The sequence below is a fragment of the Eleutherodactylus coqui genome, chromosome 8, assembly GCF_035609145.1.
Source record: "Eleutherodactylus coqui strain aEleCoq1 chromosome 8, aEleCoq1.hap1, whole genome shotgun sequence".
NCBI lineage: Eukaryota > Metazoa > Chordata > Amphibia > Anura > Eleutherodactylidae > Eleutherodactylus > Eleutherodactylus coqui.
Window position 1 is genome coordinate 123,131,377 of NC_089844.1, and position 23,849 is coordinate 123,155,225.

A 23,849-nucleotide genomic window follows, 5' to 3' on the forward strand; every position below is an offset into this window, starting at 1 on the left:
AGCAGGGGACCGTCGCCAGAAAAGGGGCCGGTCCCGCCGAAAAGCAAACAGGGATTCGGGTGGAAGCGGGGGACCGTCGCCAGAAAGAGGGCCGGTCCCGCCAAAAAGCAAAGAGGGATGCGGGCGGAAGCGGGGGACCGTCGCCAGAAAGAGGGCCGGTCCTGCCAAAAAGCAAAGAGGGATGCGGGCGGAAGCGGGGGAATGTCGCCAGAAAGAGGGCCGGTCCAGTCAAAAAGCAAAGAGGGATGCGGGGGACCGTCGCCAGAAAGGGGGCCGGTCCCGCTAAAAAGCAAAGAGGGATGCGGGCGGAAGCGGGGGACCGTCGCCAGAAAAGGGGCCGGTCCAGCCAAAAAGCATAGAGGGATGCGGGCGGAACGGGGGACCGTCGCCAGAAAGAGGGCCGGTCCCGCCAAAAAGCAAAGAGGGATGCGGGCGTAAGCGGGGGACCGTCGCGAGAAAAGGGGCCGGTCCCGCCAAAAAGCAAAGAAGGATGCGGGCGGAAGCGGGGGACCGTCGTCAGAAAAGGGGCCGGTCCCGCTAAAAAGCAAAGAGGGATGCGGGCGGAAGCGGGGGACCGTCGCCAGAAAAAGGGCCGGTCCCGCGAAAAAGCAAAGAGGGATGCGGGCGGAAGCAGGGGACCGTCGCCAGAAAAAGGGCCGGTCTCACCAAAAAGCAAAGAGGGATGCGGGCGGAAGCGGGGGACCGTCGCCAGAAAAAGGGCCGGTCCCGCCAAAAAGCAAAGAGGGATGAGGGCGGAAGCGGGGGACCGTCGCCAGAAAAAGGGTCGGTCCCGCCAAAAAGCAAAGAGGGATGCGGGCGGAAGCGGGGGACCGTCGCCAGAAAAAGGGCCGGTCCCGCCAAAAAGCAAAGAGGAATGCGGGCGGAAGCGGGGGACCGTCGCCAGAAAAGGGGCCGGTCCCGCCAAAGAGCAAAGAGGGAAGCGGGTGGAAGCAGGGGACCGTCGCCAGAAAAAGGGCCGGTCCCGCCAAAAAGCAAAGAGGGATGCGGGCGGAAGCGGGGGACCGTCGCCAGAAAAGGGGCCGGTCCCGCCGAAAAGCAAACAGGGATGCGGGTGGAAGCGGGGGACCGTCGCCAGAAAGAGGGCCGGTCCCGCCAAAAAGCAAAGAGGGATGCGGGCGGAAGCGGGGGACCGTCGCCAGAAAAAGGGCCGGTCCCGCCAAAAAGCAAAGAGGGATGCGGGCGGAAGCGGGGGACCGTCGCCAGAAAAGGGGCCGGTCCCGCCAAAGAGCAAAGAGGGATGCGGGCGGAAGCGGGGGACCGTTGCCAGAAAGAGGGCGGGTCCCGTCAAAAAGCAAAGAGGGATGCGGGCGGAAGCGGGGGACCGTCGCCAGAAAGAGGGCCGGTCCCGCCAAAAAGCAAAGAGGGAGGCGGGCGGAAGCGGGGGACCGTCGCCAGAAAAGCGGCCGGTCCCGCCAAAAAGCAAAGAGGGACGCGGGCGGAAGCGGGGGACCGTCGCCAGAAAAGGGGCCGGTCCCGCCAAAAAGCAAAGAGGGATGCGGGCGGAAGCGGGGGACCGTCGCCAGAAAAAGGGCCGGTCCCGCCAAAAAGCAAAGAGGGATGCGGGCGGAAGCGGGGGACCGTCGCCAGAAAATAGGCCGGTCCCGCCAAAAAGCAAAGAGGGATGCGGGCGGTAGCGGGGGACCGTCGCCAGAAAAAGGGCCGGTCCCGCCAAAGAGCAAAGAGGGATGCGGGCGGAAGCGGGGGACCGTCGCCAGAAAAAGGGCCGGTCCCGCCAAAAAGCAAAGAGGGATGCGGGCGGAAGCGGGGGATCGTCGCCAGAAAGAGGGCCGGTCCCGCCAAAAAGCAAAGAGGGAGGCGGGCGGAAGCGGGGGACCGTCGCCAGAAAAGCGGCTGGTCCCGCCAAAAAGCAAAGAGGGACGCGTGCGGAAGCGGGGGACCGTCGCCAGAAAAGGGGCCGGTCCCGCCAAAAAGCAAAGAGGGATGCGGGCGGAAGCGGGGGACCGTCGCCAGAAAAAGGGCCGGTCCCACGAAAAAGCAAAGAGGGATGCGGGCGGTAGCGGGGGACCGTCGCCAGAAAAATCGCCGGTCCCGCCAAAGAGCAAAGAGGGATGCGGGCGGAAGCGGGGGACCGTCGCCAGAAAAAGGGCCGGTCCCGCCAAAAAGCAAAGAGGGATGCGGGCGGATGCGGGGGACCGTCGCCAGAAAAGGGGCCGGTCCCGCCAAAAAGCAAAGAGGGATGCGGGCGGAAGCGGGGGACCGTCGCCAGAAAGAGGGCCGGTCCCACCAAAAAGCAAAGAGGGATGCGGGCGGAAGCGGGGGACCGTCGCCAGAAAAAGGGCCGGTCCCGCCAAAAAGCAAAGAGGGATGCGGGCGGAAGCGGGGGACCGTCGCCAGAAAGAGGGCCGGTCCCGCCAAAAAGCAAAGAGGGATGCGGGCGGAAGCGGGGGACCGTCGCCAGAAAGAGGGCCGGTCCCGCCAAAAAGCAAAGAGGGAGGCGGGCGGAAGCGGGGGACCGTCGCCAGAAAAGGGGCCGGTCCCGCCAAAAAGCAAAGAGGGATGCGGGCGGAAGCGGGGGACCGTCGCCAGAAAAGGGGCCGGTCCCGCCAAAAAGCAAAGAGGGATGCGGGCGGAAGCGGGGGACCGTCGCCAGAAAAAGGGCCGGTCCCGCCAAAGAGCAAAGAGGGATGCGGGCGGAAGCGGGGGATCGTCGCCAGAAAAGGGGCCGGTCCCGCCAAAAAGCAAAGAGGGATGCGGGCGGAAGCGGGGGACCGTCGCCAGAAAAGGGGCCGGTCCCGCCAAAAAGCAAAGAGGGATGCGGGTGGAAGCGGGGGACCGTCGCCAGAAAGAGGGCCGGTCCCGCCAAAAAGCAAAGAGGGATGCGGGCGGAAGCGGGGGACCGTCGCCAGAAAGAGGGCCGGTCCGCCAAAAAGCAAAGAGGGATGCGGGCGGAAGCGGGGGACCGTCGCCAGAAAGAGGGCCGGTCCCGCCAAAAAGGAAAGAGGGATGCGGGCGGAAGCGGGGGACCGTCGCCAGAAAGAGGGCTGGTCCCGCCAAAAAGCAAAGAGGGATGCGGGCGGATGCGGAGGACCGTCGCCAGAAAGAGGGCTGGTCCCGCCAAAAAGCAAACAGGGATGCGGGCGGAAGCGGCGGACAGTCGCCAGAAAGAGGGCCGGTCCAGCCAAAAAGCAAAGAGGGATGCGGGGGACCGTGGCCAGAAAGGGGGCCGGTCCCGCTAAAAAGCAAAGTGGGATGCGGGCGGAAGCGGGGGACCGTCGCCAGAAAAGGGGCCGGTCCCGCCAAAAAGCAAAGAGGGATGCGGGCGGAAGCGGGGGACCATCGCCAGAAAAGCGGCCGGTCCCACCAAAAAGGAAAGAGGGATGCGGGCGGAAGCGGGGGACCGTCGCCAGAAAAAGGGCCGGTCCCGGCAAAAAGCAAAGAGGGATGCGGGCGGAAGCGGGGGACCGTCGCCAGCAGAAGGGCCGGTCCCGCCAAAAAGCAAAGAGGGATGCGGGCGGAAGCGAGGGACCGTCGCCAGAAAAGGGGCCGGTCCCGCCAAAAAGCAAAGAGGGATGCGGGTGGAAGCGGGAGACCGTCGCCAGAAAGAGGGCCGGTCCCGCCAAAAAGCAAAGAGGCATGCGGGCGGAAGCGGGGGACCGTCGCCAGAAAGAGGGCCGGTCACGCCAAAAAGCAAAGAGGCATGCGGGCGGAAGCGGGGGACCGTCGCCAGAAAGAGGGCCGGTCACGCCAAAAAGCAAAGAGGGATGCGGGGGACCGTCGCCAGAAAAAGGGCCGGTCCCGGCAAAAAGCAAAGAGGGATGCGGGCGGAAGCGGGGGACCGTCGCCAGCAGAAGGGCCGGTCCCGCCAAAAAGCAAAGAGGGATGCGGGCGGAAGCGGGGGACCGTCGCCAGAAAAGGGGCCGGTCCCGCCAAAGAGCAAAGAGGGATGCGGGCGGAAGCGGGGGACCGTCGCCAGAAAGAGGGCCGGTCCCGCCAAAAAGCAAAGAGGGATGCGGGCGGAAGCGGGGGACCGTCGCCAGAAAGAGGGCCGGTCCCGCCAAAAAGCAAAGAGGGAGGCGGGCGGAAGCGGGGGACCGTCGCCAGAAAAGCGGCCGGTCCCGCTAAAAAGCAAAGAGGGACGCGGGCGGAAGCGGGGGACCGTCGCCAGAAAAGGGGCCGGTCCCGCCAAAAAGCAAAGAGGGATGCGGGCGGAAGCGGGGGACCGTCGCCAGAAAAAGGGCCGGTCCCGCCAAAAAGCAAAGAGGGATGCGGGCGGAAGCGGGGGACCGTCGCCAGAAAATAGGCCGGTCCCGCCAAAAAGCAAAGAGGGATGCGGGCGGTAGCGGGGGACCGTCGCCAGAAAAAGGGCCGGTCCCGCCAAAGAGCAAAGAGGGATGCGGGCGGAAGCGGGGGACCGTCGCCAGAAAAAGGGCCGGTCCCGCCAAAAAGCAAAGAGGGATGCGGGCGGAAGCGGGGGATCGTCGCCAGAAAGAGGGCCGGTCCCGCCAAAAAGCAAAGAGGGAGGCGGGCGGAAGCGGGGGACCGTCGCCAGAAAAGCTGCTGGTCCCGCCAAAAAGCAAAGAGGGACGCGTGCGGAAGCGGGGGACCGTCGCCAGAAAAGGGGCCGGTCCCGCCAAAAAGCAAAGAGGGATGCGGGCGGAAGCGGGGGACCGTCGCCAGAAAAAGGGCCGGTCCCACCAAAAAGCAAAGAGGGATGCGGGCGGTAGCGGGGGACCGTCGCCAGAAAAATCGCCGGTCCCGCCAAAGAGCAAAGAGGGATGTGGGCGGAAGCGGGGGACCGTCGCCAGAAAAAGGGCCGGTCCCGCCAAAAAGCAAAGAGGGATGCGGGCGGATGCGGGGGACCGTCGCCAGAAAAGGGGCCGGTCCCGCCAAAAAGCAAAGAGGGATGCGGGCGGAAGCGGGGGACCGTCGCCAGAAAGAGGGCCGGTCCCACCAAAAAGCAAAGAGGGATGCGGGCGGAAGCGGGGGACCGTCGCCAGAAAAAGGGCCGGTCCCGCCAAAAAGCAAAGAGGGATGCGGGCGGAAGCGGGGGACCGTCGCCAGAAAGAGGGCCGGTCCCGCCAAAAAGCAAAGAGGGATGCGGGCGGAAGCGGGGGACCGTCGCCAGAAAGAGGGCCGGTCAGGCCAAAAAGCAAAGAGGGAGGCGGGCGGAAGCGGGGGACCGTCGCCAGAAAAGCGTCCGGTCCCGCCAAAAAGCAAAGAGGGATGCGGGCGGAAGCGGGGGACCGTCGCCAGAAAAGGGGCCGGTCCCGCCAAAAAGCAAAGAGGGATGCGGGCGGAAGCGGGGGACCGTCGCCAGAAAAAGGGGCCGGTCCCGCCAAAGAGCAAAGAGGGATGCGGGCGGAAGCGGGGGATCGTCGCCAGAAAGAGGGCCGGTACCGCCAAAAAGCAAAGAGGGATGCGGGCGGATGCGGGGGACCGTCGCCAGAAAAGGGGCCGGTCCCGCCAAAAACCAAAGAGGGATGCGGGCGGAAGCGGGGGACCGTCGCCAGAAAAGGGGCCGGTCCCGCCAAAAAGCAAAGAGGGATGCGGGTGGAAGCGGGGGACCGTCGCCAGAAAGAGGGCCGGTCCCGCCAAAAAGCAAAGAGGGATGCGGGCGGAAGCGGGGGACCGTCGCCAGAAAGAGGGCCGGTCCGCCAAAAAGCAAAGAGGGATGCGGGCGGAAGCGGGGGACCGTCGCCAGAAAGAGGGCCGGTCCCGCCAAAAAGGAAAGAGGGATGCGGGCGGAAGCGGGGGACCGTCGCCAGAAAGAGGGCTGGTCCCGCCAAAAAGCAAAGAGGGATGCGGGCGGATGCGGAGGACCGTCGCCAGAAAGAGGGCCGGTCCCGCCAAAAAGCAAACAGGGATGCGGGCGGAAGCGGCGGACAGTCGCCAGAAAGAGGGCCGGTCCAGCCAAAAAGCAAAGAGGGATGCGGGGGACCGTGGCCAGAAAGGGGGCCGGTCCCGCTAAAAAGCAAAGTGGGATGCGGGCGGAAGCGGGGGACCGTCGCCAGAAAAGGGGCCGGTCCCGCCAAAAAGCAAAGAGGGATGCGGGCGGAAGCGGGGGACCATCGCCAGAAAAGCGGCCGGTCCCACCAAAAAGGAAAGAGGGATGCGGGCGGAAGCGGGGGACCGTCGCCAGAAAAAGGGCCGGTCCCGGCAAAAAGCAAAGAGGGATGCGGGCGGAAGCGGGGGACCGTCGCCAGCAGAAGGGCCGGTCCCGCCAAAAAGCAAAGAGGGATGCGGGCGGAAGCGAGGGACCGTCGCCAGAAAAGGGGCCGGTCCCGCCAAAAAGCAAAGAGGGATGCGGGTGGAAGCGGGAGACCGTCGCCAGAAAGAGGGCCGGTCCCGCCAAAAAGCAAAGAGGCATGCGGGCGGAAGCGGGGGACCGTCGCCAGAAAGAGGGCCGGTCACGCCAAAAAGCAAAGAGGGATGCGGGGGACCGTCGCCAGAAAAAGGGCCGGTCCCGGCAAAAAGCAAAGAGGGATGCGGGCGGAAGCGGGGGACCGTCGCCAGCAGAAGGGCCGGTCCCGCCAAAAAGCAAAGAGGGATGCGGGCGGAAGCGAGGGACCGTCGCCAGAAAAGGGGCCGGTCCCGCCAAAAAGCAAAGAGGGATGCGGGTGGAAGCGGGAGACCGTCGCCAGAAAGAGGGCCGGTCCCACCAAAAAGCAAAGAGGCATGCGGGCGGAAGCGGGGAACCGTCGCCAGAAAAGGGGCCGGTCCCACCAAAAAGCAAAGAGGGATGCGGGCGGAAGCGGGGGACCGTCGCCAGAAAAAGGGCCGGTCCCGCCAAACAGTAAAGAGGGATGTGGGCGGAAGCGGGGGACCGTCGCCAGAAAAAGGGCCGGTCCCGCCAAAAAGCAAAGAGGGATGCGGGTGAAAGCGGGGGACCGTCGCCAGAAAAGGGGCCGGTCCCGCCAAAGAGCAAAGAGGGATGCGGGCGGAAGCGGGGGACTGTCGCCAGAAAGAGGGCCGGCCCGCTAAAAAGCAAAGAGGGATGCGGGCGGAAGCGAGGGACCGTCGCTGGAAAGAGGGCCGGTCCCGCCAAAAAGCAAAGAGGGATGTGGGCGGAAGCGGGGGACCGTCGCCAGAAAAGCGGCCGGTCCCGCCAAAAAGCAAAGAGGGACGCGGGCGGAAGCGGGGGAACGTCGCCAGAAAAGGGGCCGGTCCCGCCAAAAAGCAAAGAGGGATGCGGGCGGAAGCGGGGGACCGTCGCCAGAAAAGGGGCCCCTCCCACCAAAAAGCAAAGAGGGATGCGGGCGGAAGCGGGGGACCGTCGCCAGAAAAAGGGCCGGTCCCGCCAAACAGTAAAGAGGGATGTGAGCGGAAGCGGGGGACCGTCGCCAGAAAAAGGGCCGGTCCCGCCAAAAAGCAAAGAGAGATGCGGGCGGAAGCGGGGGACCGTCGCCAGAAAAGGGGCCGGTCCCGCCAAAGAGCAAAGAGGGATGCGGGCGGAAGCGGGGGACCGTCGCCAGAAAAGGGGACGGTCCCGCCAAAGAGCAAAGAGGGATGCGGGCGGAAGCGGGGGACCGTCGCCAGAAAGAGGGCCGGTCCCGCTAAAAAGCAAAGAGGGATGCGGGCGGAAGCGAGGGACCGTCGCCGGAAAGAGGGCCGGTCCCGCCAAAAAGCAAAGAGGGATGCGGGCGGAAGCGGGGGACCGTCGCCAGAAAAGGGGCCGGTCCCGCCAAAAAGCAAAGAGGGATGCGGGCGGAAGCGGGGGACCGTCGCCAGAAAGAGGGCCGGTCTCGCCAAAAAGCAAAGAGGGATGCGGGCGGAAGCGGGGGACCGTCGCCAGAAAAGGGGCCGGTCCCGCCAAAAAGCAAAGAGGGATGCGGGCGGAAGCGGGGGACCGTCGCCAGAAAAGGGGCCGGTCCCGCCAAAAAGCAAAGAGGGATGCGGGTGGAAGCGGGAGACCGTCGCCAGAAAGAGGGCCGGTCCCGCCAAAAAGCAAAGAGGGATGCGGGCGGAAGCGGGGGACCGTCGCCAGAAAAAGGGCCAGTCCCGGCAAAAAGCAAAGAGGGATGCGGGCGGAAGCGGGGGACCGTCGCCAGCAGAAGGGCCGGTCCCGCCAAAAAGCAAAGAGGGATGCGGGCGGAAGCGAGGGACCGTCGCCAGAAAAGGGGCCGGTCCCGCCAAAAAGCAAAGAGGGATGCGGGTGGAAGCGGGAGACCGTCGCCAGAAAGAGGGCCGGTCCCGCCAAAAAGCAAAGAGGGATGCGGGCGGAAGCGGGGGACCGTCGCCAGAAAGAGGGCCGGTCACGCCAAAAAGCAAAGAGGGATGCGGGGGACCGTCGCCAGAAAGGGGGCCGGTCCCGCTAAAAAGCAAAGAGGGATGCGGGCGGAAGCGGGGGACCGTCGCCAGAAAGAGGGCCGGTCCCGCCTAAAAGCAAAGAGTGATGCGGGCGGATGCGGGGAACCGTCGCCAGAAAAGGGGCCGGTCCCACCAAAAAGCAAAGAGGGATGCGGGCGGAAGCGGGGGACCGTCGCCAGAAAAAGGGCCGGTCCCGCCAAACAGTAAAGAGGGATGTGGGCGGAAGCGGGGGACCGTCGCCAGAAAAAGGGCCGGTCCCGCCAAAAAGCAAAGAGGGATGCGGGTGAAAGCGGGGGACCGTCGCCAGAAAAGGGGCCGGTCCCGCCAAAGAGCAAAGAGGGATGCGGGCGGAAGCGGGGGACTGTCGCCAGAAAGAGGGCCGGTCCCGCTAAAAAGCAAAGAGGGATGCGGGCGGAAGCGAGGGACCGTCGCCGGAAAGAGGGCCGGTCCCGCCAAAAAGCAAAGAGGGATGTGGGCGGAAGTGGGGGACCATCGCCAGAAAAGCGGCCGGTCCCGCCAAAAAGCAAAGAGGGACGCGGGCGGAAGCGGGGGACCGTCGCCAGAAAAGGGGCCGGTCCCGCCAAAAAGCAAAGAGGGATGCGGGCGGAAGCGGGGGACCGTCGCCAGAAAAGGCGCCCCTCCCACCAAAAAGCAAAGAGGGATGCGGGCGGAAGCGGGGGACCGTCGCCAGAAAAGGGGCCGGTCCCGCCAAACAGTAAAGAGGGATGTGAGCGGAAGCGGGGGACCGTCGCCAGAAAAAGGGCCGGTCCCGCCAAAAAGCAAAGAGGGATGCGGGCGGAAGCGGGGGACCGTCGCCAGAAAAGGGGCCGGTCCCGCCAAAGAGCAAAGAGGGATGCGGGCGGAAGCGGGGGACCGTCGCCAGAAAAGGGGACGGTCCCGCCAAAGAGCAAAGAGGGATGCGGGCGGAAGCGGGGGACCGTCGCCAGAAAGAGGGCCGGTCCCGCTAAAAAGCAAAGAGGGATGCGGGCGGAAGCGAGGGACCGTCGCCGGAAAGAGGGCCGGTCCCGCCAAAAAGCAAAGAGGGATGCGGGCGGAAGCGGGGGACCGTCGCCAGAAAAGGGGCCGGTCCCGCCAAAAAGCAAAGAGGGATGCGGGCGGAAGCGGGGGACCGTCGCCAGAAAGAGGGCCGGTCCCGCCAAAAAGCAAAGAGGGATGCGGGCGGAAGCGGGGGACCGTCGCCAGAAAAGGGGCCGGTCCCGCCAAAAAGCAAAGAGGGATGCGGGCGGAAGCGGGGGACCGTCGCCAGAAAAGGGGCCGGTCCCGCCAAAAAGCAAAGAGGGATGCGGCTGGAAGCGGGGGACCGTCGCCAGAAAGAGGGCCGGTTCCGCCAAAAAGCAAAGAGGGATGCGGCCGGAAGCGGGGGACCGTCGCCAGAAAGAGGGCCGGTCCCGCCAAAAAGCAAAGAGGGATGCGGGCGGAAGCGGGGGACCGTCGCCAGAAAGAGGGCCGGTCCCGCCAAAAAGCAAAGAGGGATGCGGGCGGAAGCGGGGGACCGTCGCCAGAAAAGGGGCCGGTCCCGCCAAAAAGCAAAGAGGGATGCGGGCGGAAGCGGGGGACCGTCGCCAGAAAAGGGGCCGGTCCCGCCAAAAAGGAAAGAGGGATGCGGCTGGAAGCGGGGGACCGTCGCCAGAAAGAGGGCCGGTCCCGCCAAAAAGCAAAGAGGGATGCGGGCGGAAGCGGGGGACCGTCGCCAGAAAGAGGGCCGGTCCCGCCAAAAAGCAAAGGGGGATGCGGGGGACCGTCGCCAGAAAGGGGGCCGGTCCCGCTAAAAAGCAAAGAGGGATGCGGGCGGAAGCGGGGGACCGTCGCCAGAAAAGGGGCCAGTCCCACCAAAAAGCAAAGAGGGATGCGGGCGGAAGCGGGGGACCGTCGCCAGAAAGAGGGCCGGTCCCGCCAAAAAGCAAAGGGGGATGCAGGGGACCGTCGCCAGAAAGGGGGCCGGTCCCGCTAAAAAGCAAAGAGGGATGCGGGCGGAAGCGGGGGACCGTCGCCAGAAAAGGGGCCGGTCCCACCAAAAAGCAAAGAGGGATGCGGGCGGAAGCGGGGGACTGTCGCCAGAAAAGGAGACGGTCCCACCAAAAAGCAAAGAGGGATGCGGGCGGATGCGGGGGACCGTCGCTAGAAAAAGGGCCGTTCCCGCCAAACAGTAAAGAGGGATGTGGGCGGAAGCGGGGGACCGTCGCCAGAAAAAGGGCTGGTCCCGCCAAAAAGCAAAGAGGGATGCGGGTGGAAGCGGGGGACCGTCGCCAGAAAAGGGGCCGGTCCCGCCAAAGAGCAAAGAGGGATGCGGGCGGAAGCGGGGGACTGTCGCCAGAAAGAGGGCCGGTCCCGCTAAAAAGCAAAGAGGGATGCGGGCGGAAGCGAGGGACCGTCGCCGGAAAGAGGGCCGGTCCCGCCAAAAAGCAAAGAGGGATGCGGGCGGAAGCGGGGGACCGTCGCCAGAAAAGCGGCCGGTCCCGCCAAAAAGCAAAGAGGGACGCGGCCGGAAGCGGGGGACCGTCGCCAGAAAAGGGGCCGGTCCCGTCAAAAAGCAAAGAGGGATGCGGGCGGAAGCGGGGGACCGTCGCCAGAAAAGGGGCCCCTCCCACCAAAAAGCAAAGAGGGATGCGGGCGGAAGCGGGGGACCGTCGCCAGAAAAAGGGCCGGTCCCGCCAAACAGTAAAGAGGGATGTGGGCGGAAGCGGGGGACCGTCGCCAGAAAAAGGGCCGGTCCCGCCAAAAAGCAAAGAGGGATGCGGGCGGAAGCGGGGGACCGTCGCCAGAAAAGGGGCCGGTCCCGCCAAAGAGCAAAGAGGGATGCGGGCGGAAGCGGGGGACCGTCGCCAGAAAAGGGGCCGGTCCCGCCAAAGAGCAAAGAGGGATGCGGGCGGAAGCGGGGGACCGTCGCCAGAAAGAGGGCCGGTCCCGCTAAAAAGCAAAGAGGGATGCGGGCGGAAGCGAGGGACCGTCGCCGGAAAGAGGGCCGGACCCGCCAAAAAGCAAAGAGGGATGCGGGCGGAAGCGGGGGACCGTCGCCAGAAAAGCGGCTGGTCCCGCCAAAAAGCAAAGAGGGACGCGGGCGGAAGCGGGGGACCGTCGCCAGAAAAGGGGCCGGTCCCGCCAAAAAGCAAAGAGGGACGCGGGTGATAGCGGGGGACCGTCGCCAGAAAAAGGGCCGGTCCCGCCAAAAAGCAAAGAGGGATGCTGGCGGAAGCGGGGGACCGTCGCCAGAAAAGGGGCCGGTCCCACCAAAAAGCAAAGAGGGATGCGGGCGGAAGCGGGGGACCGTCGCCAGAAAAAGGGCCGGTCCCACCAAACAGTAAAGAGGGATGTGGGCGGAAGCGGGGGACCGTCGCCAGAAAAAGGGCCGGTCCTGCCAAAAAGCAAAGAGGGATGCGGGCGGAAGCGGGGGACCGTCGCCAGAAAAGGGGCCAGTCCCGCCAAAAAGCAAAGAGGGACGCGGGTGATAGCGGAGGTCCGTCGCCAGAAAAAGGGCCGGTCCCGCCAAAAAGCAAAGAGGGATGCGGGCGGAAGCGGGGGACCGTCGCCAGAAAAAGGGCCGGTCCCGCCAAAAAGCAAAGAGGGATGCGGGCGGAAGCGGGGGACCGTCGCCAGAAAAAGGGCCGGTCCTGCCAAAAAGCAAAGAGGGATGCGGGTGGAAGCGGGGGACCGTCGCCAGAAAAAGGGCCGGTCCCGCCATAAAGCAAAGAAGGATGCGGGCGGAAGCGGGGGACCGTCGCCAGAAAAAGGGCCGGTCCCGCCAAAAAGCAAAGAGGGATGCAGACAGAAGCAGGGGACCGTCGCCAGAAAAAGGGCAGATCCCGCCAAAAGCAAAAAGGTAAGCAGACAGAAGCGGGGACCGTCGCCAGAAAAAAGGGAAGGTCCCGCCAAAAACAAAGAGGGATTCGGACGAAAATAGGGGACCGTCGCTGGAAAGAGGGCAGTCCCACCAAAGACAGAGAGGGTTGCGTACGGAAGCCGGGGACCGTCGCTAGAATATGGACCTTCTGATTTAATATTCAGAGCCAGTGTAGAAAATCCACCTTGAATGCAGGTACTCTTACGTAGCTACAGGCAATATTTTATCAACGACAGCAACAACATTTGTAGAACTGCGATAAAAGCACAAATTCTGGAAAGACGCACAGTTTTTGCCATGTGGTCATTCCTGCTACACCTTCACCGTTTCATGTGTAAATGTGTACCTTAGGCTATATTGACACTGTGTTTTTCTGAAGTGTAGAAGAAAAAAACATGCTTTTTTGTTTTAAGAAAACTTTTTAAAAAACACGTTTTTTTTTAACTGCAATTTTTTTTCACTGCATATCAGAAACACATGAAAAAGACACAAAAAATGCTCAGTGTGACTGCAGAATAAAGCAATTACTGTACAATCCCCCCATTTAAAAGGGCTTCCCATAATATCTAACAATCAGCTGTTCAGTATATAAACATGAAGACACAATTAGTCTAGACAGATGTGAAAAATAAGACGCAGGAACAAAAACACTTATCTGCGAACGTCCACCCAGAGCGTCCAGGAGCTCCTCACGCCAGGGATGATGTATGCGGCTATCAGCGGCTATATCCACGTAACGTCCACCTAGAGCGTCCAGAAGCTCCTCTCGGACAGGGATGATGTATGCGGCTATCAGCTGTTATATCCACGCAACGTCCACCTAGAGTGTCCAGAAGCTCCTCTCGGACAGGGATGATGTATGCAGCTATCAGCTGTTATATCCACGTAACGTCCACCTAGAGTGTCCAGAAGCTCCTCTCGTACGGGGATGATGTACGTGGCTATCAGCGAGTATCAGCAGTTATATCCATGTAACGTCCACCTAGAGCGTCCAGAAGCTCCTCTCGGACAGGGATGATGTACACAGCTAACGATGAGGAGATGTTAAGGTGTAGCAGAGGCAGCTGAGCTCAGGAGACTGTTGTAGTGCCGATGCTGCAGGAACTGCCTGTGTGGATGGGTTCTATCTGCATCTAGAACTGGAAACCGCTGTGACCTCACAAGGTCTCCATGGAAATAGCTGCCCAGTGGGCCTGGACTGTCCAGAGACCCCCCAAAACCAGCAAATTTGTATACACATTTTAGGCAAATTTCACACAAATTAAAATTTTGCACTAAAATCCACAACAAATTCTGCACATGATTTTTGTGAGGATTTTGGTGCAGATTTCACTCGTGTTGAGATGAATAAAATACACCCTGAAATATCCACTACATACAGAGCATGCTGGGAATGCGAGAACCGCAGCGAGATGCCAATCCACGGCAGATTTTCCACCCTGTGAGTGAAATCCCCATTCACCAGCACACAATGTGTTAAACCGGACTTCATCCAATATTTGTCTAGAAGTACTAACGAAGTGTTCCATATGTAGACCAGCGTTATGCAATTTATGTCGCCAATTCTGTCAGAATCCTAAAAAACGCAACACTGTGGGGTTTTCACCATTGCAAGATCAGATCCGCATGACAATTCAGGGTAACGCAATCTCGTAGGCCAACGCTGCAGGGGGATCACAGCGCAATTTAGCACAAACAGGTGATACATTAAAACAGTGGAGTTTTCGCTTCCGGTGCTACAAGTGTCCTCCACCGCTCTCCTGCCCCCTGATGCCAGCGCTACCAACTTCCTCCACCGCTCCGTTGCCTCCCGATGCCGGCGCTACCAAAGTCCTCCACCGCTCTCCTGCACCCTGATGCCGCCACTACCAACGTCCTTTACCGCTCTCTTGTCCCCTGATGCCAGTGCTACCAGTGTCCTCCCCCACTCTGCTGCCCCCGATGACGGCGCTGCCAGCATCCTCCACCCTTCTCTGGGATCAAAACTGTCTAAAAGAAACTCTGTCCTGGTTGCCCATAGCAACCAATCACAGCACAGTTTTGATTTCTGAAACTGCTGTAGTAAAATGACAGCTGCGCTCTGATTGGTTGCTATGGGCAACAAGGCCTGTTTGTCTTCTAGATATATTACATAAATGAGGCCCTCTGTTCTTCTTGACATGTCCACACCACACGTGTCCTCTGCATTCATGCTGTATTGGTGACATGTCTACACCACACGTGACCTCTGCATCCATGCTGTAGTGGTGACATGTTCGTACTACACGAGACCTCTGCATCCATGCTGTAGCCATGGCATGTCTACATCACACGTGCCCTTTGCATCCATGCTGTACCAGTGACATGTCCGTACCACACGTGTCTTCTGCATCCACGCTGTACCGGTGATTTGTCCGTATCACACGTGACCTCTGCATCCATGCTGTAGCGGTAACATGTCTACACCACACGTGTACTCTGCATCCATGCTGTAGCGGTGACATGTCCGTACCACACGTGTCCTCGGCATCCATGCTGTAGCAATGGCATGTCTACACCACACATGTCCTCTGCATCCATGCTGTAGTGGTGACATGTGCATACCACACGTGTCCTCTGCATCCATGCTGTAGTGGTAACATGTCTGCACCACACAAGACCTCTGCATCCATGCTGTAGCGGTGACATGTCCGTACCACACGTGTCCTCTGCATCCATGCTGTAGTGGTGACATGTCCATACCACACGTGTCCTCTGCATCCATGCTGTAGCGGTAACAGTCTGCACCACACAAGACCTCTGCATCCATGCTGTAGCGGTGACATGTCCGTACCACACGTGTCCTCTGCATCCATGCTGTAGCGGTGACATGTCCATACCACACGTGTCCTCTGCATCCATGCTGTAGTGGTAATATGTCTGCACCACACAAGACCTCTGCATCCATGCTGTAGCGGTGACATGTCCGTACCACACGTGACCTCTGCATCCATGCTGTAACGGTAACATGTCTGCACCACATGTGTCCTCTGCATACATGCTGTAATGGTGACATGTCCACAGCACGCGTGACCTCTGCATCTATGCTGTAAGAGTAATAGAGAACGGCCGGGGAGAAGGGACGTATTGGCAGAGGAGCGGCGAGTATTAATCCTCTTGTTATTTTACACCATTGTAGACTGTTCTTTATTCCTGGGATTGAACAACCCGACTATGGTGCCCACATACCCACATACGATGCGGCGACCCGCAGTAATGGCCAAACCTGCAGGATGCTGTGATTCCAAAATAAAGCCTCTGACCCAAGAAACATATGACTAAGGAAGAAAAACCCCAACAGAGGATCCCTGTATTGTTTATGGGGTTCCATACTTCGCTGTTGATCTGCTGCTAACATCCGGCCACAAGGTTTTATGGCAAAAATCACCCAGAAAAACGTCACTGAAAATGCACCTTTATTACGCTGGTGTAAAAGCATCCGTAAAGTGTCTTCACATGTCGCAGTCACAGTGCGGTTGAGAACCACATCAACGACCGCGTGTAGTTTTGCTGCGGTTTCGCGATGTCATCATTTACTTTAGGTTTCACCTGTGAAAATTATGTGGCCAAAACCACGTCTCACATCTGCGGTAAAACTGATGGGATTCTCAGATTTGGTGTGAATATACCCCTACACACAGCACTCCGCACCATGTACTTTACACTGTATTTACACAGGCAAGTGCGATATAGGTCAGAGAAAATCAAATCTATATCTCAATAGTAAACCTGTGATTTTCAGGCTTCTGTGATACGTTTCCATGTTAGAAATTTGATAATCGCATCACTGCACATACGTTTTTACGCATGTGAAAAAAACCCCAACGTGTTCAAATAGCTAAAATGGGAAAAAAGCATTGCACTCACATGCAAATAACATAGCATGTGAGTGTAATGCTTTTTTTTTCACGCTCCCATAGGAAAGCATGAGCAGTGGAATCGCCCCAAAATAGGACATGCTGCAATTCTTCGATCTGGCACTCAAGTGCACCATGAGGTTTTAACCAGTACATGCGCAATGAGTAACGCAAACCTGTCCACAAAAGGGACAGCTGTTCTATGCATGCACCAGTTGAAGACCTCACAGCACACACGCAAGACTTGGCAGCGCTACGTGGATGACTCCTACTGCATCATCCATCTCCAAGCAGGCGAGAGGGGTGGACCTTGGAACCGAGCAGGATACTAGCAGAGATGATTCAGCCCGCCCACATGACCATTCTGCCTATTTTGGCTATAAAGATGAAAAAATTTTTAGAAATTGTTGTATCTCCACTTTTATTTTTCCATCGACACGGCCGTATGAGGGCTTGTTCTCTGCGTGGCAAACTGCAGTTTTTATTGGTGCCATTTTTGTGTACATACAATGTATTGTAAAACTTTTAGAATTTTGTTTAGATGTCAGGGAGAGAAAATACATCAATTCTATTTTTTTAAAACAACGTTATAAAAGACCTAATTTTTTCTTGCGGGTCGATACGATTACAAAGATACCAAAATTATTATGTTTTGTTTTTCCACTTTTGCATTTTTTTTACCTTGTTGCATTCAGAGTCCCATAACTTTTTTATTTTCCATGGACGGAGGTCTGTGATAGGGCTTATTTAGACGACCGTATATTGGCCGGGTATTCACGCTGGCCGAAAAAAGGCATCTCTCTCTGCAGGTGGAGGAGGCTGGAAGAGCCGGCAGCAGTGCTCTGAGCTCCCGCCCCCTCTCTACTTCCTCTCTGGGAATTAGCTCCACCCCTGCCCCACCTCCCCTCATTGCAAATACTGCAGAGGGGCGGAGAGGGGGTGGAGAGTTGGCGGAGAGGGGGCGGGAGCTCAGTGCACTGTTCCCAACTCTTCCAGCCTCCTCCCCCTGCAGAGAGGGACGCCGTATATCGGCCGGCGTGAATACGCAGCCGATATACAGTTGTCTGAATAAGCCCACAGCTTGTTTTTTCATTGGTACCATTTTGGGGTCAAAAAGCTTTTCTGACCACTTTTACTGTGTTTTTTGGAAGGCAAAATGAACAAACTAAGCCTCTTGCCTCATTTTTTAATGTTTTTTGTACAGGTCATTATGGATATGATGATACCAAATATGTAAAATTTATTTTTTTATGCAAACGGGAAAGTGCGCAAAAAGGCTTTTTGCCGAGTGTTTTTAATCGTTTTTTACATTATTTTTAACTTTTTTTTTTACATATTTTTATGCCCTTGCAGGGAACAAGAGCTATAAAAGCTCTGATCACTATGATAATGCTTTGCAGTACTTGAATAGCAAGCACAGTCCATGAAAGGCCCAGGCACTAGAGTATGGTGTTTGTTTACCATAGCAACCCATCAGCCCTCCGTTTTCCCACTTTGAACTCTTTAGATGCCACAATGTACATTGATTGTGGCATGCAAGGGGTTGGAGGTTGGGGTTGTGTGGCAAGAGAAGAGACTGGTATTCTCATAAATTCCTGCTGTAGCAGTGGGAGGCTGGCTATTAGTCACAGCTTGCTGCCACTGTAGTATGGCACGGGATTACTTCTGAACCCGCGCCATCCACAGGACGGGAGTTTACATCCTGTCGCGTTAACTGTCACTCTGTCAGGGTGGAAACTTGGAGTTTTGCCCCCTGTGGTGTTAAGGGGCTAAACTCCAATTACTAAGATATATAACTGTGGAAAACAGAGGACCGTCAATATTATAGAGTTGCTCTTGGATTACTTTACTGAAATGTAATGACAGGTTCCCTTTAAAGGGGTTGTTCCCAATTCTAGCTGTTTGCTGCAGGAAGCAGACTGCTCCGTACATTGTACAGTGGCCCAGGTAGGTACTGCAGGCTGAGACTCATTCACTTCAATAGGGCTCATCCTGCAGTACCAACTTGGGCCGCTGCACAATGTACAGAGCGGTCTGCTTCCTGCAGCTAAACAGCTAGAAGTGGGCTAACTTTTTTAAGAATGAAAAGCAGCCTAACCGTACCGAGATGTCAGAGTCTGGTGTATTGCAGGATGTGTCTGTGACTTGGCGTACTTTTATATGGAGCGATTATTAGCTGGAATGAGTGAATGACGACCGAGTTATTTGCTTTCAAACATCTGTTTACAGGCGCAGATCATCGTTAACATTTTTTTTGTAATTTTCTCGTCATAAATTGTTCAGTCAATTGTTGGTCTTGTCTGGGAAGTCTGGGAATGGCTGAGAATCAGGGGCGTAACTGTATAGAGGATGCAGGGGATGCGGTTGCACCCGGGCCCAGGAGCTTCAGGGGGCCCATAAGACCTCTCCTCTCCATATAGGGAGCCCAGTACTATGAATAAAGCATTATAGTTGGGGGCCCTGTTACAGGTTTTGCATCGGGGCCCAGGAGCTTCAAGTTATGCCTCTGCTGAGAATGGTCTGGGAACGACTGAATGATAGCCTTTTGCACAAAAAGACTGGCAAACGATAAATAATTTGTACGTTTACGTAAAATGAACAATATGTGAACGAATTACGGTTCATTATTCGATTGTTGAACAATAATTGTGCAGTGTAAACACGGACGTTTTCGCATGACTCAACACTTATTTGAACAATAATCGTTCCATGTGAAAAGGACCCTGATTTAGCGCCCCGTTCATCGGCAAGTCTCTGTGTAGTTGCAGGAAGGCCAAAGCTATGAGACAAGATGTTGCCGGCAGCTCCTCCTCAGCATCTGCTCAATGCTGCTCTGCGCTCTGATGCTGCGGGTAGTAAAGATGGGGGACAAATGACTTATTGTAGTAATAAACTATTGTGGTGACCCGAGCGGGAGGCCCGCCGCAACAACCATGGGGAAACAAGATGGAATGTCACAGGTGGCTCTGCGTTCTCTGCCATTAGCGGTGCCAGCTTGGCCTAGCTGTACATAAACGTAGTATTAAAGAATTGAATGTCATGTGACGCCAGCACCTCTTTTAGGGCTGTATTCATACGGTGCAAAATAAAGAGTCCACAGTCCAACAATACGTTTTCCAGAAAATCAACCGGAGGTACATGGTTCTACTTTACTCACAACTTTTCAGCTTGGATTCTCCAACAAGTCGTATTGTATTGTGCAGACATAACAATCTTCTTTACAGATATTCACTTCTCTTCCACACCTTCAATGTTACAGGCTTTTTAAGAGACACTCTTCCCTCCGAAGTTTAGATGTCTTCAGTCTCAGTTATCTGATAGACCAGCCGTGGGGTTTGCACTCCCGACTCATTAACAGCATTCACTCAAGTTTTCTATTTGGTTCTCAGACTTCTTAAAGGGGTTGTCCGCCGCTGAAACTGATTCCCCCCCCCCCATGAATGCCCTGTAGAGGAGAAGCATCACACACTACAGCTTTACCCATAAAAAACTATATTTTGCTCACCTTTTTATTCCTTTCCTTCCCTTTATAAAGCTTGCCTGAAGGATTTTTCAAAGATGGCGCCGCTGGGTAGTTCCCATGATGCACTGCTGCCTTTCTCTCCTCAGTGCGCGCTCCCGATGACACCGGTCACATGACTGGAGGACCGGTGTCATGCACGCTTCACTGCTTTGAATGGAGCCGGCCGGCCCCATTCAAAGTAATGAGAGGGCAGGGAGAGCAGTGCGATCTGCTTCTACTGCTGTGACAGGTGTAGCAAGAGTTTCCTTCATCTCCCCGGCATGTCCCCTCATCACTGGACACTGTGACAACAGTGTCCCAGTGTCCAGTGATGAGGGGACATGCTGGGGAGATGAAGAAATCTCCTGCTACACCTGTCACAGCAGTAGGAGCAGATCCTGATGTCTAGCGGCACTTTCAATAGCAGACGATGGTCTGCTATTGAAAGTGAAAGTAGCACCAAACATGCCCTACACACACACACACACACACATATGCCCACCCCCCTTACAGTGCCCCCTCCACACTGTCCCCCCCCCTCCACAGTGTCCCCCTCCAGCCCCCCCCCCACAGCCCCCCCTTCACAGTGCCCACACACAATGCACCCCCCCCACAATGACCTCCCCACAGTGCCACCAGCACCCCACCCCACTCGGCATCTGACAGCCCGGCCGCCAGAATTACTAGCACCCCCCCTTTCCCCCGCTGCATCTGACAGCCCGGCCCCCACCAGCACCCCCCATCCCCCCAAACCCCCCCTTCAGGTTCTTACCTTACCAAGAAGATCAAGCAGCAGCACGTCCCCTGCAGGCAGACCAGAGCTTCCCAGCCGCTGAAGCTCTACTGCACATGCGCAGTAGAGAGAACAACCAGGAAGCAAGAAGCGCGTCCCCGACGTCCCGTCAAGACATGGAGCCGGCCCGACAAGAAGAACAGAAGACTTGTAACCATGGATGACGGAGGAGCAACACAGGGGGGGCACCCCTAAAGGTAAGTCAATAACTTCTGTTTGCATCATTTTAAATGCACAATGTATATTACAAAGTGCATGGAAATGGGCAAACAGAAGTAATGAGATGTAATGTTTCTGGCCGGACAACCCCTTTAACATCCCCAACCTGCTTAGCCATACGAGAACATAAGTGGAAGGCAGAACGATGATGTCCAAATCATCACAATTAAAAACCTAACCCACGATAAATTAACCCACACCACAGTAATTATATTAGATAGGACAAAGAAAACATCGAGATCTGTTTTATTTCATATTTCACATTTCTTATCCTCATCACTCACCCCTCCCAAAAAAATCTTTTGTGAGACTTATAATAACTAAAAACAACCCTACCACACGCAAAATCGGTTTATACCCTGTTGTGTTATGTTCCATTAAGTTATTTTGTTATGATGCTAATAAAAAGCTAGAAATTACGATAACTCTGTTCTACAACTAAATGTTTGAAACCTATCCCACTGCGCGGGGCAATTGCGGCAGAGTGTTGCCACCCTTACACTTCTAATCCAATAAAAACCGTTGAAACATAACTTATAATGGCAGCAGCACAACTGGGTATGATTGTATCTTGTCACCACCAGAAGTGTGGGTGGTAACCAGATACAGGCTGCTTGACAGCCTGGGCACACCCTCAGTTTTTAATTGGCTGCAGGGCTGCCTCCCCCTACTCGGGCTTCCAGGTCCTGGCACTCGGGTCCTGCTTTCAATTAGCTGCCAACTCTCTCATACCAGTGTGGTTCTCTTAATTAACCCAGGATAGATAATCCCGCTAATCAGCCATAGCTGTACTGCATGCCAGCTTTACTGATGAAGAGGTCTTGCACCTTGGAAAATCCCTGCTCGATTTATTTTAATAAATGTGATTAGTCATAATTTGCGCCATCCTGCCAGCGTTTTTTTTGCCATTTGCTTAGTGTTCCACTATGCCTGCATTCAACAAGGTATCTGTCTGGTTGGGCAGCACCTCTGTATTTTCTCTGCTGAAGCAATGTATTTTCTTGACCTCCTAGCCCTACTATCATCATGTAGCCGCACAAACACTACTTTGGGTTGGCTCCACTACCTTTTTATTCAAGCTGGCATTTATATAAGAGGCTGATGGTAGCTAGGTGCAGAACCGAGAAGAACACCGGATTGCAGACATAAATGGAACACCTTGAACCTTCCGAATTGAACCCATCTTGAAGTGAAGCACCTGTGTCAAAAGGACTGCCCCACTGCTTATACGTGGCAAGGTCCAAAGTCAGAGAGGAACTGGGGAGCTAGACCAGGGACTATGCAAGGACTGGATGCAGAGTGCAAGACACAGACAGTCAGTCTGACAACAGACAGATAAGCTGAAAGCACAAAACAGACAGGAATGCAGAGAGTCCTGACAGAGCCAGAATACACCTAAAACTTTTTCTTTAGTGAATGGTGCTGTGTAAGCGGTTTAATTCCAATACCGTTTGTTGATCCATGTGACGTTTTGATCATTTTCCATTCTGTTTTTTCTAAGGCAATGTGTGCAAAATTAGCTATTTTCGCCATGTTTTTTGTATTTCGTTTTCAGAACGTGCACTGTACAGGTTGAATAACATACTAACTGTCACTACGAATGCAGCGATAGCGCATGTGATTTTTTTTCACATAGTAAAGAAGAAAAAAGTGTTTTTTTGACATTTATATATATATATATATAATTTTTTTTTTTTCTATTATTTAAATACTTTTTTAACTTTTTATGTTTGTCCCATTAGGGAATTTGTATATCACCATATGTTATCATACTTCTAATATAATACTATACTTCAGTATAGGAGTGCATTACAAAGCCTTCAGTATAGGAGTGCATTATAAAGCCTATGAATCTCAGAGGCTGAGGCTCATAGGCCACCATAGCTGGCAGCCATATTCAAGCCTCTGCATGCCATAGCAACACATCAGGACCCTGCAATCACATCGCAGGGTTCTGATGGGTGAGAGAGGGAGCCCCCTCCCTCTGTCAGTGGTTTCATGCCACGACCTTTAAAGGGTTGAACAGTGGGGATCTGCGCACCATGCTTCTAATGCAGTGCCATCAAAAGACAACACTTCAGAATAAAGCCCCTTAACGGCTTCCGTAAAAAGACATATGGCAGTTGTTAGGGGTCAATTATGAATTAGCGAACTATACTTCCATTTGTATCTCTCAGAATATTCAGTATGTTTGCTATCTTTTTTATCCTTCCCCCTGTGTGTGTCAGGCTGAATGCACACAGGCAGAAATTCCACAGCGAGATTTCGCGCAGAATTTCGGCCGTTGCATGCTGCCATAGGATTGCATTAGTTTATGCAATCCTATACAGACAGCCTTTATTTGACCGTGTGAAAACTTATGCGGTAACAAAATTGCGGCATGTGCTATTTTAGTGCGAGCTACGCAGAGGCTCGCACTACCACATCATCGCAGATGCGCCGGCTCTGACTGCGAACAACCGGCATATTGCAGAGCAGAGAGAGAAGACGCCGGACAGGCAAGCGAGAGGTTGATGGAGGGGCACGAGTTGCATCCCGCTGTGAGAATCTGGCAGTCGGAATCCGACCTGGCCGTTTGCATTCACTCTAAGGCAATGATCTTTTTGGACTAATCTCTTGATTTAGCTATATTTCTTTTTTTTAATTAAATGTTTTTATAAAACATTTGCAATTTAAATTTGACATACAAAAACATACTTGCACATACTACACATATAAACCCCCCAAATGACCCTCCTCCCCCGCCATAATCTCTCTCATATTAATCCTCTCGAGGTTTGCATAGAACAATATAACATAATAACAGTGGGACCCGTTTTGCGGTATGTCTTCATTAAAGGTCACAGAGTCATTAAGAGAAATGTCATCTGCAATCACCACTCATAGTTTATATATTTTTTCCCCTCCCTTTTTTTATCTTCTCTCCTTTCGTGGCATCCTATAACATGTGGGTCATCAAGCAATAAAAGTCCAGGGCAAAGGAGAAATAGCAACATGAAGAGAAATGAGGTTATCTTTGTTCCCTGGGAAAAAAAAATGTTGTTCAATTGTTTGATCTCTGTCTCCACTTTGTACACTCTTAGCTATATTTCTAACATGAAATCAAATATCATAGGCAACATAACCCTAGCCAGTCCAAGTATTTGATCTTAAGCACACCTGATGCAACTAATGAGGCCATTGAATATTTTCATCAGGTGTGCTTGAGAACACACTTGACTTGCATATATGTCCACTTTTAAAGGATTCTATTCGGAAGGGGGGGGGGGGAATTAGATAATTCTTAAGCAGGTATAGTCATTAAAAATGACA

At 55.9% G+C, this 23,849-nt stretch overlaps 1 protein-coding gene across 1 annotated transcript in view; it reads left to right on the plus strand.

Annotated features, from left to right (window-relative positions):
• The window catches only part of LOC136577915 (cytochrome P450 2W1-like), a 127,156-nt gene that overhangs the window by 20,818 nt on the left and 82,489 nt on the right, over positions 1-23,849 (plus strand). The gene's annotated exons all lie outside the window — the stretch shown is intronic.